Source organism: Acanthopagrus latus, chromosome 11 (assembly GCF_904848185.1).
Source record: "Acanthopagrus latus isolate v.2019 chromosome 11, fAcaLat1.1, whole genome shotgun sequence".
NCBI classification, from domain to species: domain Eukaryota; kingdom Metazoa; phylum Chordata; class Actinopteri; order Spariformes; family Sparidae; genus Acanthopagrus; species Acanthopagrus latus.
Window position 1 is genome coordinate 3,779,102 of NC_051049.1, and position 18,763 is coordinate 3,797,864.

The 18,763-nt window shown below is 40.4% G+C and overlaps 1 protein-coding gene and 1 long non-coding RNA gene across 3 annotated transcripts in view; one reads left to right on the forward strand and one right to left on the reverse strand.

Moving 5' to 3' along the window:
- Positions 1 to 18,763, reverse strand: part of pbx1b (pre-B-cell leukemia homeobox 1b) — a 123,916-nt gene that overhangs the window by 97,916 nt on the left and 7,237 nt on the right. The window lies entirely within an intron of this gene.
- LOC119029046 lies at positions 1,765 to 4,184 on the forward strand. The gene is made up of 2 exons (XR_005077886.1): positions 1,765 to 1,894; positions 3,877 to 4,184. It is a non-coding gene; the product is annotated as an uncharacterized LOC119029046 (long non-coding RNA).

The window sequence follows — 18,763 nt, forward strand, 5'->3', positions numbered from 1 at the left end:
ATCAGCTGACTTAAATGTCAGGAGGTGGAGCGGATGGTGGTGCAGCTCGGCGAGAAGGCTTTCAAGCCAGAGACCACTGTTCAAGACAGTGTTTTCAACATTCACAAGCTCGACACCGCTGGATATTTTTCAGGCTTTGTGCCGAAATGTAACCTGACCATGAACACAACGTTGAAAATGGATCCAGAAGAAACATTAAGTCGCAGTAGTTTCAACGTGTCCATAGTTTGTAGAAACGTACATTTCTAACGTTTACTTTGGCGACAGGGTTGAATAGGCAGATATCGCAGAAACCAAAGTCAATGGCATTTGACAAAAGAAAATAACAACGACAAATAAAACATTGTAATGTAATTTAGTATATCATGTTTTTGCAGAATTAACCAATGTTGAAGTTATTGCCTGGCTGTGCATTTAGGATGTAATAACTTCAACAAATTACAATTAGATACAGTATATTTAAATTGCAGGAAACAGAATATTCAGAGGTTTAACTTCCACTCAAATATTTACAATTTGGAGAATTGTAATCTTGGTTCACTTCCATTTGAGCGTAATATAAAGAGGCACCGTACAGACAGATTTTGATGCCTTGAGTTCCTCTGACTTGCTGCTCCAGAGACCTTAAAACCTGTCTCTTCACATCCTACAAACAAAAGTCGGTCTAAAAAGCATGTTTTGGCATCAGTCCACTTACTGACCCTAAAACCAGACACAGAATAATCACATTTTATTCTAAAACTAACAGGAAACCAGTGAAGACACTTCGATCCTGAGTAAAACACTGTTTGTCTCCGTCTGCTTCATGTTGGCAGACAAGCTGCTGCTGCTTGTTGCTGCCGTCGGCTGATCTGCAGGTTATCTAAGAACGTCTCGGTCGGACCAGAGAGACGAACCTTGAAATAATCGAAGCTGCTGCTGGGACGAACATACATGAGATTTGTTTGTCGATTCATCCGTCTGGGTCTTCGCTAAAACAACTAAAAAGGGTCTGGGGTTTTTTTCCAATTGCGGATGCAGAGCTGCCGAGGAACATCTAATTCTGTGCAATATTTACCGCCGTTCACACCAGAAATACAGTTTAGTGGAAGATTCAATGTGCACATAAATTTGTAATTAGCGAGAAGAGTCATTAATGCTTTTCTGTGTGACCGGAGGGAAGAGGCTCGACTGCTCAGCGCCTGTTGGCAACGAGAGAAACTTCCACACAACTTGGCACAGCTCCTCCAAGACCTCTGAAAACCCCTGGCAGTGCATGAGTCACACACACACACACACACACACACTTCATAAGGATAACTTCCACTTCAGCTGGTTAGGTGGACTGCCTGGTCTCTCTCTTTCTCTCTCACACTCTTTTTTCCCCCCATTTCACTCTTTCTTTTTCTCACTGCCTGTCTCACGGACATCCCCGGGGCACCAGTAGTTGTTAGTGTCTCGCAGTGGAGGTGGCGGTGGGGGCCGAGGAGCACCATGGTCTCATTACCTCCACACACTCACCCTGCAGCCCGCAGTGGGGGCCTGAGATGAGGGGTGGCGGACGGAGTCTGATTCGTTTTGATGTTGCGCACATAACGAGGCTCCCTAGTGTTAGTCCCCGTCCCCGAGCGGGGCCCCGAGCAGCCTGACACGCGTACGACGGCGTGGCTGCATGAACGCCTTGCCGCGGCATCCCCGGCAAAACCTCACAAAGGTCAGGGAGTAATGTCTGCTGAATTTTCTGCGTCCTCGGGGCTTTTCTCATTAGCAACCCGGAGTGGGTGGATCTCCAGCGTCAATCAAGAAACACTCTAAGGATCTCCCAGAAGGATAAAGAGAACAAAACCACGCTGCAGTGTGCCTCCGTAACAAAGCAGACATAATACAGTCGGGACTCTTCTGCAACCAAACCTCGGTAAGTTGCAACTAACCCCTCCATCCTCTCCCTCGCATCCACACACACACACACTTCCTCCCAAAACCCCAATTCCCGACCACATGCATCGCACCGTCACACATATCCCGCACTTAATCTCTACGGCTCGGCCTCAACTCTGACAGTCGAGCTTGATAAGGTATCTGGTTTTCCATTATTGTGTCTGGGATGATGGCTGAGAGTGTGTACACATGTACGGCTAACGCCGCGCTGTGTCTGCCTCGCTGATGCTTCTAACTGGTAGAGCCTAATACCACCTGATTGCCAGCGCTCAGAGAGGCTTTGCTCCCAGTCTGCCACCCTCTCCGCTGCCTCCCTCTCCCAGCTCTGTTGTTTGGTCTCTGGAATAATCTAATAGGCACATCACGCCTGAGATGTTTCGGCCTAATATTTCCTCTCAGAGGCAGCGCGGATGTGGCTGGGAGTGAACGCCGGCCGACTGTCTGTTGAAGTGTTCAGTCATGACAGGGGGCTGGAAAATTCACATGCATTTTCATTACACGTTTAATATTTTCATCTGAAAATGTTGCAGCAGAATCATAAAAATACCAAACTGTAAATAGTAATGCTGCTGTGATTCTACCAAAACTAATACAAAAATTATAAATAATATGTGTTGATTAAACGTTTTGTCACTCACCTTTATTGTTATCCAGCAAATAAACATTTAAAAATGTCAACAGTAACTTGTCATATATTCATATATATATATTCATATATAGCCACTTCACCCAAATAAAGTCTCTAGTCTATATATATATATATATATGTAAGATCTATAAGATCTATGCTCTATGTAAGAATTTAAGTAAAAAAAACTTGTTAATTATCAACAGAATGTGTGAAAATGATCATTTCAACATTACAATGTCTACATAAGGTGTTGTAGAGATATCTACTGAAGTTAGCATGCTAACATTTAGCCTAGCGCTGATGCCAGTACAAAGCTCCTCTCCTAACGGTGTGGGCCTAAACACTCCCCTGCACCCTGAACCGCTAGCTGCACAGCTAACTCAGCTAAGTAGCTAAAGGCAGCGAAAGTTGGCAGCAGTTAGTGGTCAACTCTGGTGACATGCTGCCCCCTGTTGGTTTTGAGTATCAATTTGACCTTTCATTTTATAAAATACACCATCGTTCAACACTTTCTTCCTCTGTGCCATTTTTGTTTTGTGTCTGTTATTAGTGTTCAGTTCAAGGAAATGCATTCTTATACAGATGGATGGATGAAGGAGTAGCTAATTTACTCTGTTATTATATTTAGATGGAGCATTATCTAGTGTACGCATAGCGGCAAAGTAAGTGAAGAGGTTGACCGGCGAGGTGTTCAGCCAGTTTTGTCCAAATTTTTTGTTTAACGACATACAAATCACACATTTTTCACATGCACTCTGTACGCTACACAGCTAGCTAGCATGCTACGAGTGTTACCTACCTCAATATGACCTTTTTATTTAGAAAATATGTTTAATTTGTCGGTGTTATAACATTATAATAAACATATACAAGGCATTTCTAGGCTGAAATGGAAGGAGTTAAAAAAAACACACACACAAAAAAAAACAGAGATCCCAATACAAATTCATTTCATGTAGTTTCATGTTCCGACGATTCCCCATGAGGGAATCAGAAGCAGCTGTCTGTAACACAGACTCGACAAGGTCAGGCGTTAACTAACAGGACGTTAACTAACAGGACGGTGAAAGAGAAACTGTGAGACTGTGAATGAAGATGTCGGTACTCCTTCAACAAAACGAACACAGGCCAAGTTGTTACTCGCCGTCACTGCCTCACAAAAGAGCCGAAGCTAAGAGGAAGAAAAATAATCAAAACCACCCTTCGGTTTGAGTTTTTAAAAAAAAGACTGCAGGAAGGGTTTACAAAGTAGTCTGTCTAATTTCTCTGTTTCTCACCTTCACTCTCTTTCACCCGCTAACCCTGTAATGTGTGTGTCTCCAATACAGCGACTTCAGCAGAACCGTGATTGGCTCCTTTGTGCTGTCCTATCAGATGGGAGTTTTAAAAAGAGAGGTCTCCCTCAGCCGTCGAGACATCCATTCAGTCCTGCTCTGCTCTGCCAGGCCCACAGAATGAGGCGCTGCAGACGGACGGACGGACAGACAGTGGTGGGCAGGTGGAGACGGGATGAAGAACACTAAAGACTTTCTTGCTGACCACTATCTGACACACAGGCAGCAGGAAAGCAATCAGCACAGCAGCCAATTCTTACTTTTTTTTCTTTCTTTTTTTTTCCCCCCGCAGCAGCATTTTATCACAGCAAATGTTATCTACAACAGATTCAGAGATATCAAAAGGAGCTGAGGACACAGAGAGAAATACACACCCGGAATCACACCCGGATTTTACAGACATATTACGCATCAGAACAGCTGGATGTGTTTGCAGTATGTACATCTGTTGGCTGTGTATGACTCCAGATTTTAACACTGTGGTTTCAGTCAGGTCTCCAAACAAATGAGCCCAAATATTCACCAAATTCTTAGAAATCCTGTAGAAAAATACAAATCCATGCAATTTAAATATTCCATACTGCAGATACTCAACACGTCCTCAAACCTAAACAACTGCATAACGCAAAACTGCATATATGATTTGTGGAAAGAATTAATTGGGTTAAAATAAGCAGACTAACTTCACTTACATCATGCACTCAATAAAGCACGTAAAGGTGCACAATGTAGGTCTGGGGAAGGAGTTTGGATCAACTGTTGTTTTCATGACTGAATAAACATACTGTTTGTTTATATGTGGCGGACCCTGCCACTCCTCTACCTTCACAGGGGACCTTATTTTCCTCTGAAAACAGATTGTTTATTCAGTAATAATTGTATTATTACCTTGTTAATATTGTAAATACTAAAATTCTTCCCTTAACGTTGACTTTTGTCCAGCGGTCACCTGGTTGGAAGTCAAATTCCGTCTCCTCCATATTTGGACCTGGTCGACTTCCTCCTTTGCTCCTGTCATAATTACTGCGACCACTAGATGTCATTGTCTAAAAAATAAATATGGGTTGTTACAAGCTGCGTGCTCAGAATAGCAAGTGGGTGTATTTTTAGCGGTTAGCGTGGGCTAAAAAATATTAAGCAGCCGGTAGTGTTAACGGTCAAGTCAGTGCGATGAGGATGTTAAACAAACTTCAGTCAAGCTGTAAATTGTGGGGAAAAATTTTAGAGAATATGATGAATATATGACATTTCTGTTTGTGACCTGTCTTGATTTCAGGAAGGTTAAAGTCTCTTCATCGCTCCACACACATCTGATGTTTGATCAGCTGATATCTTTACATCTCTCAAGCGGAGCGAAAGCGTCAGTGGACATTTAAGTCTCGTGCTTCATGCACATAATGATTTATTCATTGAATGTTTCAGGTGCTCGCGGTCGCATTTTATTCTGATCGAACAAAAACAAAAAAAATAACTTTTGCCTCATTTGTACTGTTTTTTTTTGTTTTTGGTTCAGCGTTTTGATTCTGGTATTTTCAACGTGCAAATTGAAAATACAAATTAGTGCCGAAATTAGGATGAAATCTCACCTGACACTTTCAAATACAAGGTTCGCTGCTGTCGTCACAGTTACCTGAGAGTCTGCTATTTTTGACCGGAAAACAAAACGTTCCCACGCATCGGGTTCAGAACAGAAAACTGCCAATGATACGCTATGTGTGGAAAACAGGATGATGTTGTGTGTGTGTGCTATGCAGTGCTATGACACATCAAGCTGACTCTCAGATGTCAGTCAATCACCGCCGTGGGAGTTTTGGACACAGCGTCCACAATTGTTTACATATTTTTGCCTTTTTTTAAAAGATGGCAAAATATGCACAAAGTGTGTATTTCCTCTCAGAAAAAGTGCGCACAATTTAAAAACAAGAAGAAATCCAAAAAACACTTTTTTTTATTTCTAATGCAGCGTTAAACTGCTTGTGAGTGAGAACCTCCCTGTGTCTTCCTGAGCAGACTGGACAGTATTTGTGTTTGGAGATGTTTTCCTGCAGCTCATTCTTAGACTGGCTTTTTTCGCTGCGTGCTCTGGGAGTGCTGGTCTGTTTTCTCTTACTCCAAAGCAGGAGATGGGGATCAGAGGGTGAAAAGTCAGAGGGAGGACAGCTTGACAGATAGAGCCGGGGTGGTGGAAGGGTCAGCGCTGGGGAGGGCCATTTCCTCGCCGATTTTTATCCGTCTATTAACACAATGCACCACCTGGTAGCCATAAACACACATAAATGAGAGTGCAAAATACACTTTAGGGGAAAAAAAAACTTGCAAAATTACAAGAATAGTTGAATGCAGGAGTGCATAATGTGTTCCAGAGTGTTCGTCTCAGTCGGAGGAACTGAGTCGCACATTAATCAAAATAACTTTGATGACAAACTTTGAAGGTAACTCTTTGTCCCGAGCAACCGTCGCTTTGATTGCATTTTCCTTTTATTCTTCGGTTTAATCAGAGGAGCCTTTTCAATAGAGAATTCAATTACTTCACACACCTGAACACACAATGCTTTGGACCTCAGTCAGCGCCGGTCATTGTTGGTTTAGGCATCAGCGTCTCTAATAGGAAATATTGATTCAAACTTGCTCGCCTTCGTTTTCTGTCCGGGGCGCCGGCATGTGTTCTTTTCACGAGGCTGGACTGATTCCAATCAAAAGTGAACGGGTGTTTATTTCATTTGGGCGTATTTCCCTGCAGACGAGCAACGCCTCCTTGCAGTTTATTGCTTGGATTATCATCCTGAAAAAGCAATTAGTATGAAATGATCCCTCCAATTCATTACAAGCGCGCGAGAGAGACGAGGAATCAGCGCTAACACGCTAACCTTTCTATGCGGTTTGAATACCCTTTGTAATAAGAACCGGAGCACTGAGAGCTGCTTAATGTTACACAGTTAATATTCTCGACAAAAGGTAACCATGTTGTTGCAGCAGAGACTGTAAAAGAATCATAATGGCAAAAAAATATATACTTAAAGCAATGAATGCCCTTTACGGGACTGGTGGCATATTTTGTTAAAAGGTCAACGTGGTGGAGTCGAGCCGGAGAATAAACAGGAGTGCTCCATCCAGCTCTGGAAACAAGTGGCGTTCTCTGGACAGCACCAATTTCAGATTCAGCAGTCCAGCCAGAGCCAAGTGGAGTATATTCATCATGTCCAGGTCTAAAGCGAGCAGCGTCTACAAACGACTCCTGCACAGATCACTTCATAAATCTACTAAAGCGCACTTAATGAAGGTCTACGATCCCGGCCGCAGAGATTTACATACAAGTTATGACACTGCAGGAGGCGCCGAGTCGATGCCGTTATCTACTTTCATTTGGTTTTAGCTGGTGCAGAGGGCACTTTTTATCCAAGTCTCTACATGCCAAGTATATCAATTTCATATTACAGGCAGGAGACATCGCTGCAGGGCCGTGCCATAAAAACATTTCAGTGGGTACTTACTTTAGTTGGATGTACCTCGATTTTACTACTGCTTAAACGTTATGTTTCTCATTTTAACATATTCTGTGCTCCCATTAATGTGCTGCAGACTCAGTTCTCATCTGTGTATTATGTGACGATTATATATCATGTGCATACCAAGTTCTCTATCTGTTGCTATTTGTGTAAGAGCAGTCAAGAATATAAAACTATTGATAATTACTGTGGCCAGGAGGGCCGTGGATGTGATTCTGAATCAAAACTTTCAAATTAAATCATTTTTTGTCTCATATAGATCCAGAGCTAAACTTACATTGTGCACGTTTTTGTTTGAACAGCAAACAATTGTGTCTGAAATACACATTATAAGGTGCAACATGTAAGAATTAATCTCTTCTTTTAGGCACACTAAAAACACCAGAGTAAGCGCTAACTGTTGCTAATTGTAGCTGCCGTTAACGAGTTAGCTCAGTAAGCTGTGCAGCTGGTTAGCATGCTAACTTCAGTGGATGTGTTTTGCACAATCAAGTGACATTAAAACTCTTATTTCTTCTCATTGTTCCCTACAATTAAAAGAAAGTAATCTTTCTACTGCACCTTTAATGTGAATTTAACATATATATATTTATATAAACTGATAAGCTAACTACTAACCACAGAAACACACTGGCCAGTTATCTGTATTAATTGTGTATTGTAGGGACATTCTTGTGAGCCACAGTGGATCATTTTGTTACCTAGTGAGACTCTGACAAACCCTCCACCTCCAGGCTAACACTGCTAACATCATGCTACAACTGCTGCTGATATGTATACATGGCACTATAGGCTGTCAAATACATTATCGTAGGGCCCAGATTAATATGAATCAGAATTCATGTTGCACAGGGTCCCTGCTCTGTTTCCTCCATGAAACCAGAGCTATAAAAAAAATGTCAAGGAGCCTCATAAGGAAGCAAAATCATGCAGATTGACAGAAACCAAAGAAACTGAAGTCATTTATTTGTATGAAATGTGCATTATTGGTTACAACACTGACAATAAAACCTCTATTGAATGCATTTTGAATATGTGATGAGAGCAGATATTTAAAGCAAAGTCATTATGTCAAAAACACAAATATAAATACTGGATTTTTTCCCCCCCACTACGGTTTATCAGCAGAGTTATTCCTCTTGGTAACAGAGAGAATTACAGTGTCATGTCTACAACTGAGCCTCCCTCAGTGTTTTTCCTCCCAGACTCGAGATGCTCTACAGAGCATGTAGGTTTCACTGTGTGTGTGTGTGTGTGTGTGTGTGTGTGTGTGTGTGTGTGTGTGTGTGTGTGTGTGTGTGTGTGTGTGTGTGTGTGTGTGTGTGTGTGTGTGTGTGTGTGTGTGTGCTGTCTACCTGCCTCCACCACTGAACCCATTGCAATAGCAGGGAGGAATCCGTGATCTCCCATCAAGCGCTCAGGAGAGCGCAGCCACGCAAGATTGATGACACCCTCCGGAAGAAACAAAAGATCTGCCGCCTGCGAGAACCCGGGCTTATGAGACCTGATAGACTCGTCTCTTAATAAACATCACTGATATGTCAGCCACGGCATGTTTCACCCACAGCTGCGTCGTGGAGGGTGCAGGGAGCAACTGCACCCCTTACTGTCACTGCACTCTCGCAGTAAAATGCTGTGGTGGTTACATCCAGACCAGACGGGGGGGAGAAGGGGGGGATAATGGAGCATTAATATGAGGGGGTGAAGCTTCTTTTTCCTGGGAATATCATGGGAATTCTGCCATGACCTGAGACACTGTAGGCAAAATAATACCTCTGCGGTCATCAGGGTGGATGAGGCTGCGTGCCGCAGAATATTTGCCGGTGAAATTGCCTATTTGCATGTATTTGCCTGCGTGACATACTTTATGTTTTTCCAATAACACCTTGTAGCTAAATGGCATACAATCAATCCTCAGCAATCAATGTCCTCTGAATTATAATGTTTGCATTTTAATGAATGAAGCCTGAACAATCGCTCCTGCTGCTGCTGCTGCTTATGAACCCTAAATGACAAAAGAAAAATAAACAGGAGTGACAGCGAGCATCATTTCCACATGGAAGAGGACACTGAATGACATCTATACATACATGAGCAGCTCTCCTCTCTGAACTCTACCACGGTTATACACTCCGCTGTTTACAATATTCTGTCTTTCCACCGTAAAAAATGTTGTATCTGTCACAATTCTATCTCCCAGACCTTCCCTCAGTGCTGTATAATGCCTTGTTAAAGTCAGCCGTGTGTGAAATGGCGTTTTAAAATAAATGAAACCGAGCAGGAAAGTGAGGAGAGGGGGAATATTGCGATGTCAAGCTGACAGACAGGCAGTGAAAATGTAACAAGAGCTATCATCTTAAAGAAAAACCGGATTAAATAAGAACCCCGGACCGCGGGTGCATCTCCAGCCCTGATATTGACATGTCGCCTGGCTAGGGCCATTTTTCATTGTCTCATCAAGACAAAGCATTATGGGAGATCAATCTCGTCCCCCCCCACACCCACCCCTCCATCCGTTGCATCAGATAGGCACATCCAGTATAAAGTGCAGGGATGTTGGTTTTATTATTCCTGGTAATCCACTGAATGTTTCAGACAGTGTAGCGAGAAGCATCACTGTCACACTGCAGCTCGCCAAGACGAGGAAGCTTAATTTGAACCTGGAAGGATGTATAGCATCTGTTGTCAGCGTGCGGCAACCGAGGCCCAGTGTGATCTTAATCAATAAAACACTGCTGAAATCACTTTGCATTTGTTTTAGCCTTCACGTCGGCCCGCCTTGTTTCTAGACAATTTAGTCAATTTAGATAACAATTCAAAGGCAATCAAAGAGGGGGGAACGAAGAGCGCTGATGCATATTCATCTTCACTTTTAAACACAAACTGAGCACAATAATTGCCGGATGTGTTGCGCGATAACATAAATCAAAAACAACAAAAAAACACAACATTTTTTCTCCTTCTCCGGCTTCGAGATCAGATTGAAGTTTGCGGCCCACAAAAGTAACGATGACATGAAATTATACATCCCCGCCTTTAACCTCCGGGAGCTTGTATTTCTTTAGGGGTCGTTAATTTTAAAAGTCAAACCATTAACCTGCGCTTGTAATGTGGGATGAGAGAGGAGGAGGTGTGAGGCAGGTTCACTGTAAAACACCAACATGATGCTCCACGAGGACAAACACACTCTGCATTAACAAAGCAGCAGTGAAGTAAAACTACTGCTACAAAAAAAAAAAAAAGAAATACTCAGTTACAAGTGGAAATCCTGCCGTGGCTCCTTCTGGGGCGTTCAATTATTATTTAATTATCACAGCTGCCTTAAAATATACGGAGCATTTAAATGTCATGGCTGCACTGACAGGGAGATTAATCTCTAACAATCTCACATCTTAAACTCCTCCTAGAATGATTAACTGCAGCGACGGAATGTAACAAAGTACATTTACTCGATTACTGTTAATTAATACATATCAGGAAAATGTTGATCAGATCAGAATATACACAGTATTCATGCAATTAAATCTGTGTAATTTACTTTCACTTGATACTTGAGGACATTTAATATCTGATACTTTCAAGTTTTGTTTGTATTGGTGACTTTCATTGTAACCAGAGTAATATTTAAATGTGATATCTATACTTTTACTCAAGTTTGTCTTTTGGCACTTTGTACAAAACTGATTTATTTAATCAGATGAACCTGCAAAGTGACAACTGACAATCACCAGTGGTCGAATGTAAGTCGTTACATCATATCATCATGTACTGAAGAATACATTCAAGGTCCTTGTACTTGTTCTATAAACTTCTACTTTACTACATGTATTTGACGACATTGTAAACTAGTTTCTTTACGTATGACAATGATGTGATAAAACTTATAAAATATGACAAAGATTAGAGGTGCTATAAACAACAGTCAGCGACATGTAGCAACATAATAAACAGTATTAACAGCTAATTAGACTCCAGCTTGTATGAACAAATCATGTGACTTGCTGGTCGAGGAGAAGTCAAGCTGGAGTCTTTAGCAGCTCGTAGCATTTAGCTAACATCCATACACAGCTACCAAAACAAAGAACAGACTCATCAGAAATGAGACTTTATTCTGTGGTCAGGATGACATCACACAACTATATCTTCATATAGCAAAGTATGTAAGCTGTTTGCTGCTATATTTTCTCTGTATTGTGAGACTTTTGCTCTTAAAACATCAAGTGCATTTTCTCATAATGCTTACACATCACAGCATTGCGTTTACTTTCTGAGTAAGTATTTTACTATTTGCTTTGTTAACAATCACATTAATCTGTTTCCAGCTTCTTAAATGTGGATATTTTCTTGTTTCTTGACTCATCTGACACTAAATTGAATATCTTTGTGTCATGTTGGTCCTCAAACGTCTGATCGATTCATCCATAAGAAAAGTTAGTTGCAGTTTTAGATCTAAACACTCCAGCTGTCGAGGTATAATCAAGTCTTCAGCACAACATTTCTCTCTCCTATGTAGTAGAGTATTGTTATAAACTGCATGAAGAAATCATAGTATTAAATGGAAAAATCTGAAGGTTTAAGTATTTAAGTACAGTTCTGATTAAATGTGCTCAGTGACTGACCTCCATTGACCCACAGAGAGACAAAGTAGTCCCTCTCGCACAATCCTGTATAAAGAAACAATAGTTAATTGGTTGATTTCCTCTCGGAAATGGGAGATTATTTTCACTCTGACATTTACAATTGTTTTTTTATTTAATCATTAACATAAAGACCAATAAGCTGTGCAGTGAGTGTTCATAAATGTCTGTTGTCTCATTATCTCCGATAACAATTAAATAGTTTTGCCTTATGAGCCTCATGCAATCAACTGAATAATTAGCAGCGCTCTGCAAACACAATCAGGGGTTTGTGATTGTGGCGCCTCTTCCCTCCCGTCTCAACACAAGTTGACTTGAACCAAAACAAACTCTGTGAGCCCGTCTCCCCCCCACTGAGCTGGGACCTGGTGGGGTTTTTTTTTTTTACTTCGATAGCCCCGCAGGGAGTTAGGTATGAAGCTCTGGCTGCGCCTGTTGATTGCACTTTGACCGATCATTTCCTCTAAGTGCTCCAGAATGTCACATACAAAAAGCATTCTTCATTCGGCACCGAGGAGCCAACGTCCACTGCCATCAAAGAGACGTGAGTGCATTTGGCACTCTCCCACTCTCCCACAGAAACATAAGTCCTCAGTGTTTAGACTCCACCGTCCAGCGGCTGCGTCAGAGCAACACACACAAAGACCTCAAAAGAGGATTTTACCTGTGGAAGGAATGCTAGATGAATTTCCTTTTAAAAAAAAAAAAACAAGAACACAGTGCTGATGTTATAATACTTCACATTCAAATAATGGTGAGAAACAAACGACAGCAGCAGCAGAGACTGAGCTCAGTGTCCTCCGGTCAGCTGCAAAAAAAAAAAAAAAACAGGAGGCTTGATGTGTCCTTTACGAGGAGAAAATCAGACCCAGAGCTGTGTTTGTGAGGATTAAGATGTTTGACGACCGGGGCCCCCTGACCGAGGCGGTTTCTGACCACAAATAAACATCAGCCTCAGCGGGTCCCTGTGCTCTGGCCTCTGCACGGTCAGCAACAGGAGCGCATCAATCACAGCTGGAGTGGGGGCTCCCCAAGGCGGGCGCGCTGAAAAAAAGCCCCGGCCAGCTGCCGCCCCAACCCTTCACTCAAACACACACACACAAACACACACACACACACACACACACACACGTACACAAACACACATAGAAGCTTAATCTCCCTCCACAACTTAACTCTGATAGACACCCCGTGGCCCGGCTGAGACACGATGCCTCAGAGGCTGAACAAAGAAGAAGGAACAATAAAATACACTCTCACAGTAAATATGTGAACCTGATGACAGATTCAAAAAAAAAAAACACTGTTTCCTCGTTCCATTAATCTTTTTAAAACATCCAACTAGTATTTTTAATGTTGTACAATCGATTTGTACTTAGCAACTTATCTGTTAGGATATCACCTTGCGTACATGAGAAGCAGTGCTGAAAAAAGGACACACCATCATTTATATAAGTAAAAGAAACATCACCGCAATGTGCAAATGCACATTTTCATGTTTATTCAAATAAAAGAGCAATTTTAGGTCGACAATGTTTCACCTGCAGAAGGACGACAGATGCAAACCAGCTTCTTGACTCATTCTGGCCTGTTAACAGTAACTTAATATTTACTGTCCCTGAGAAATACACTGGATATAAAATAAACATATATTTGCAAAATGTAGAACAATTATATACATATTTGTGTGTCAAAGTACAAGTACTCAGTATGCAGATTGGTCTCTTTTAGAAGATGTTATCATATTATTATTATTATTAACAAGCTTGGATCAGATGTAAACGGATTATGTAATGAGGAGACAAACAGTAACTGTAAAAAGTTAAAGTTACATAAAAAGATGTAATTAGATCACAGAAACATTCAGTAAAAAGGGGGATTACTGACAGGATTATAATTTAAAAATAAAGATTACGTTACAGTTTCTAGTCTGAAACCAACCACACACACGACAACACTTCAGTCCGACACACTCAAATACACACAGTTGTGTATTAAGATTAAAAAAAAAGTCGTTTAATTGATATTCAGTTTCTCTCGTCTATGTTTGCTTCTGTTTCATGTTGAGGTAATCTAAAAGTACCGGCAGGTAATGAAGTTACATTACTTTAATAATGTGATACTTGGATTAGGGGAGTGTTTCCTCTCAGTCAAGATTATTAATGCATCAACATTTAGGTAACATTTTAATTTGTAGTCTGGTAAGTTACTAAAGCTCACTTTGTAAATTTCCTCTCTGAGAAAATCATTATGTATTATACATATATGTGAAAGTAATCCGTTATCGTAGCTCTCAGACAGCTACAGACGGATAAAATATTACCCTCTAAAATGTTGTGTTGTTGAAATATAAGTGGCACCTCGAGGGGCAGTGTGTAGTTTTAAAACTTAATGTCTTAAATATCAAAGAGGTAAAAATACAAACTGAGAGTGGTGGCAGGGTCCGCCACATGTAAACAAAGTAAAAACAGTATGAAACTGTGTTGTCCTTTAAGATCAGTTTGTTTATTCAGTCGTGACAGTTAAGAGAGTTTGATATTTACATTGTTTTAGTTGTTTCTCTTCTGATTAAAATATCTTCCCCAAAACTGCTCAGTGCTCCTTTAAGTCGTTAGTTACCTTCCCAAACTGTCTAGAAGGAAGTTTCTGTATATCCGACACAAAAGTACACACCTCTGCTTGTGTGTGTGTGTGTGTGTGTGTGTGTGCAAAAACACGTTTCTGTTCCCGGCCTGTTTCTCCTCAAAGACCGGTGATGTTTTGGATTCCTGCTCTTGTTTTTTTTGGTGATAATTCTGAATAATTTCACGACACTCTCGCTTCGACTACGAAGGTGAAAATACATTATGCAGTGATAATAATCCACTGCTACTTGTGTGGTAGTCACACTCCTCTCTGCCTCAAGAAGTGCTGTGAAAATTATTCAGCTCGTAGTGATACACTGAGTGTGTGTGTGTGTGTGTGTGTGTGTGTGTGTGTGTGTGTGTGTGTGTGTGTGTGTGTGTGTGTGTGTGTGTGTGTGTGTGTTTTCACATTGGGGATTTGAGACCAAACGTGTAATAAAGTCAGTTTTGTGCGCTGCATCAGTCGGTGGAGTTGATGTGGTTAATCAAAGTGTCTGTTTCCTGTGAAGCAGATGTGTGTTTATCTGGTGACTCTCACACAGACGATGTGATCGTGAACACGCTCTAAAACTCTGGAGCCACGTTTGTACATGTGAGGTGGATCCTCAACATAAAGGGCCAGTTCACTTCATTCTGTATATCAGGGTTTTGTGTGTGTGTGTGTGTGTGTGTGTGTGTGTGTGTGTGTGTGTGTGTGTGTGTGTGTGTGTGTGTGTGTGTGTGTGTGTGTGTGTGTGTGTGTTGTAATCAGGGATGTGTGTTACAGTTCACCACACCTCGTAGTAGAGTTTAGCTGATATCAGGCAACATATAAGTTCATCGCACTGTTTTGGTTGGTAGTAAAAGAAAAAAAAATACAAATAAATAAAAACATCTTGTCCCTGATTCTCCTCCCTCGCTGGCTAACATTGCCCCCTGCTGGAAAACAGCTCACACTGAACTGTAGCATCATCTTCAAGCCTTAAACAACATGAGGTGGCAACTAACAATTGGCTTGATTAACAATTAACAACTAACATCGTCAGGAAACATTGTGAGATCTGCTCATGACAGTGAGTCCAGGTGACGTTCTTCAAGTCGCTTGTTTTGTGCAGCCGACAGTTCAAAACCAACAATTTATAACATAAAACGGAGAAAAGCGGTTCATGTTCACTCTGAAGAAGCTGTAACAAAGACATTTTAGAGATTTTAGTTTAATAACTACAAAGTTGAAAGTAGTTGAGACATAATTAACTGTTGATCAGCTGATATATTAAATCGTCTGATCGCTTCGGCTGCAGATGAAAGCAAATTATGTTACTTGTCATACAAACGGCAGGTTTGGTTGGAGATCCATCAATTGATCAAGGAGACAAAGACAAATGAGATTTGAAAATATTTTTGTCTGCCATCCATGTAAATTAAATATTTTCCAGTGTTAAGGTTGATGATTGGCTTTTTGTCACAACACAAATTTGTCATCACCAAACTCTAAAAAACAAAAAACCCCATAACAAGTGAAAGTCCTCTGCTTTCACAACGTATGTAAGAATCAACACACTTCTGCAGAAATGAGACGACAGCTACTAACACACAGAATCACAGAGGTCATGATGTCCTCTGTCACGTTTCTGGATTTTTCCTCTTTCTTTAGTTTATTTCAGGGAGCGTTTACATTTTACAATTATAATCTTAAACATTATGAGTTTACGAGCCAATTCCAGTATGTTTAAGGAGGATCTTTAGATATTTGACTGCTTTAAGATCAATAGATGCATTCTGGGAAACCACGGTTAGACCTTAGTGTTGGGAAATTCTGTTGACCTGATAGAAATGATACAAGAAATCAGAATAAACATTTACAGGGGAGTCGGATTCAGACTGTCCTGACCATCTTACACCAGATATTATATATATTATTATATGTGGATCATCATCACACATGTATTTTGGAGTCATGTCAGGCTGTGAGCTAATATAAACTGACTCTAGTTTATAAGAACTTTAATGTGTAAGCCCCTGCAGGCCGGGGACAGCTGTATGTGTAACATAATGACAAAAATGTTTATTATAAGCATTTATTTTGAGAAGTTGCCAATAATTACAGCTATTAAATGAATGTAATTTGATTTAAAACTACAATATATTTACTTTACTTACATTTCCTCACTGTGAAACACTATTCGATGCGTATAGTCTTTTTCTTTTGGTCGGACTTTAAGATGGTTTACATGTTATTGGTAGTAAATGTCAGTCTTTACATTCAAAATCAATTAAGAGTTTTCCCATGTTATCTATTTTTAATGTGACTTATTCATGAGACTGTGTTTCCCTGGCAGATGTTTTCTGTCGCTGTCGCCATCATTTCCTGCCATTCTTAGCCGGTCTTGTCCTAAAGTCAGGGGGGAAAAAAGACAGACGAACTGAGCTTCGCTGGGAAAAAAAAAAAAGAAAAGATAGCCGACTTTCCGGGGTTAAAAAAGGAAAATGACCTCCAAGGCATCACTAAACATTGATATTTTCTGCTTCCCCTGTAACGGCAGCGTGTACAGAACGCTGTAGCAAACGTGCTGTAGAAAAAAAAAAAAAAAAGTAACAGTGCCAGCAAATTAATGTGGTCAGTGTGCATAAACAGCAAAGCTTTATCATCAAAGTGCTGAATATTCATTTCCCAGGACGCCGCGCGAGCAAATTAAAACAGCTGACCTCATCTGTGGATTGATTGATATCTGTCAAACGTCCACAAGCAGCCAGACGGAGCAAAGATTCACCTGACGGGGGTTTAAAAAAAAAAAGAAAGAAAGAAAGAAAGAAAGCACCAAGCTACAACCTCTGCAAACTAAACCGACGTAGCATAACAACTACACATGCAGAGTTATAACCTTTTCACCAGATTTGGGTCCTGATGTTAGATTCAGTTTGAAGGGGGAAAAAAAAAAAAAAAGGTAAGTTTTCTGTGGGAAACTCTGCGTTGAACAAAGGCTGAGAATCCTGACCTAGATGTGTGTTAGTGCATGATTTGTGTTATAATTGAAAGCTGGTTAGGGATGCATTAATTAGTCAAGGGTTCTTTCCTCCTCTGCCATTTACAGCCATTATGAACATTGCCTACACAAAGCTCTCCATGTAATTGATATTGTGAACAAAGATCATAAAATCTACCTAAATCAAATAAAAAATAGTTAATTGGCCGACTTATTACATTCCAGAGTCCATTATGTAGAATTATATTATATTCCTTTTCTCTGCGAGGTAATTGAATTTCTAATAGAACATTTAGTTTTTGAAATGACCTTTTTCAATTAAAGCTCTTTAATTGAAACTATATCTTTTTCAATCACTGGATGTCATTTAATTAAACTATATGAGATATATATAGGACACCACACGTCTCAAATTGTGTAGTTTGTGACACTTTCGGGATTTTTTTTTAGTTTTTTATTTTTGCAAACTGACATCTGACAGAAATAATATTCACATCAAACTTGTCAACTTATTAATTGTAGCAAAATAGGCATGTTACAGTAATGTTAAATATTACTATATTACTAAATATTACTAGGGATGTTAAATTACATTATAATATATTCATATACTACATGATACTTTAGGTCACTACTTTAAGTTTTGAGATATAATACATATATTAATAAACAGAGCAATAACAAATGTTTAAAGATAAAATGTTACATTTGTGCATTGATCCTTTTGGTTTTGTTGAGTTGTGTACTTACATTATTCCAGATGCTTCCAACTAGAAATCCACAGTTTTACTAAAAGTAACGTAGATTTTCATTTGATCGCGTATCACTACAACTCCCTGGAGAGCCAGAGAGTGAGGAAGGAATTCAGCGACAGAGACTAAAAGTAGCGCGAGTAAAACTTTATAACTTTACTCTTAACTTTACTTTGTCCGTTCATTAATGGCGTGTTTTACGACTCACGCTGGTTTTGACTTTGGCGAGTGTTTATCCGCCACAAACAGCCAGATCGTTTCAGCACACATTAGCCGTGAGTTAGCGAGCGACGTAACTCCAAAAGTTAGACTGAAGAAACGCTGTTGAATAAAAACGTATTTTAATAGGTGATCCTTAGTACCGGTGAAGTGAGATTTACAATAAGGGCATTTAGCCGA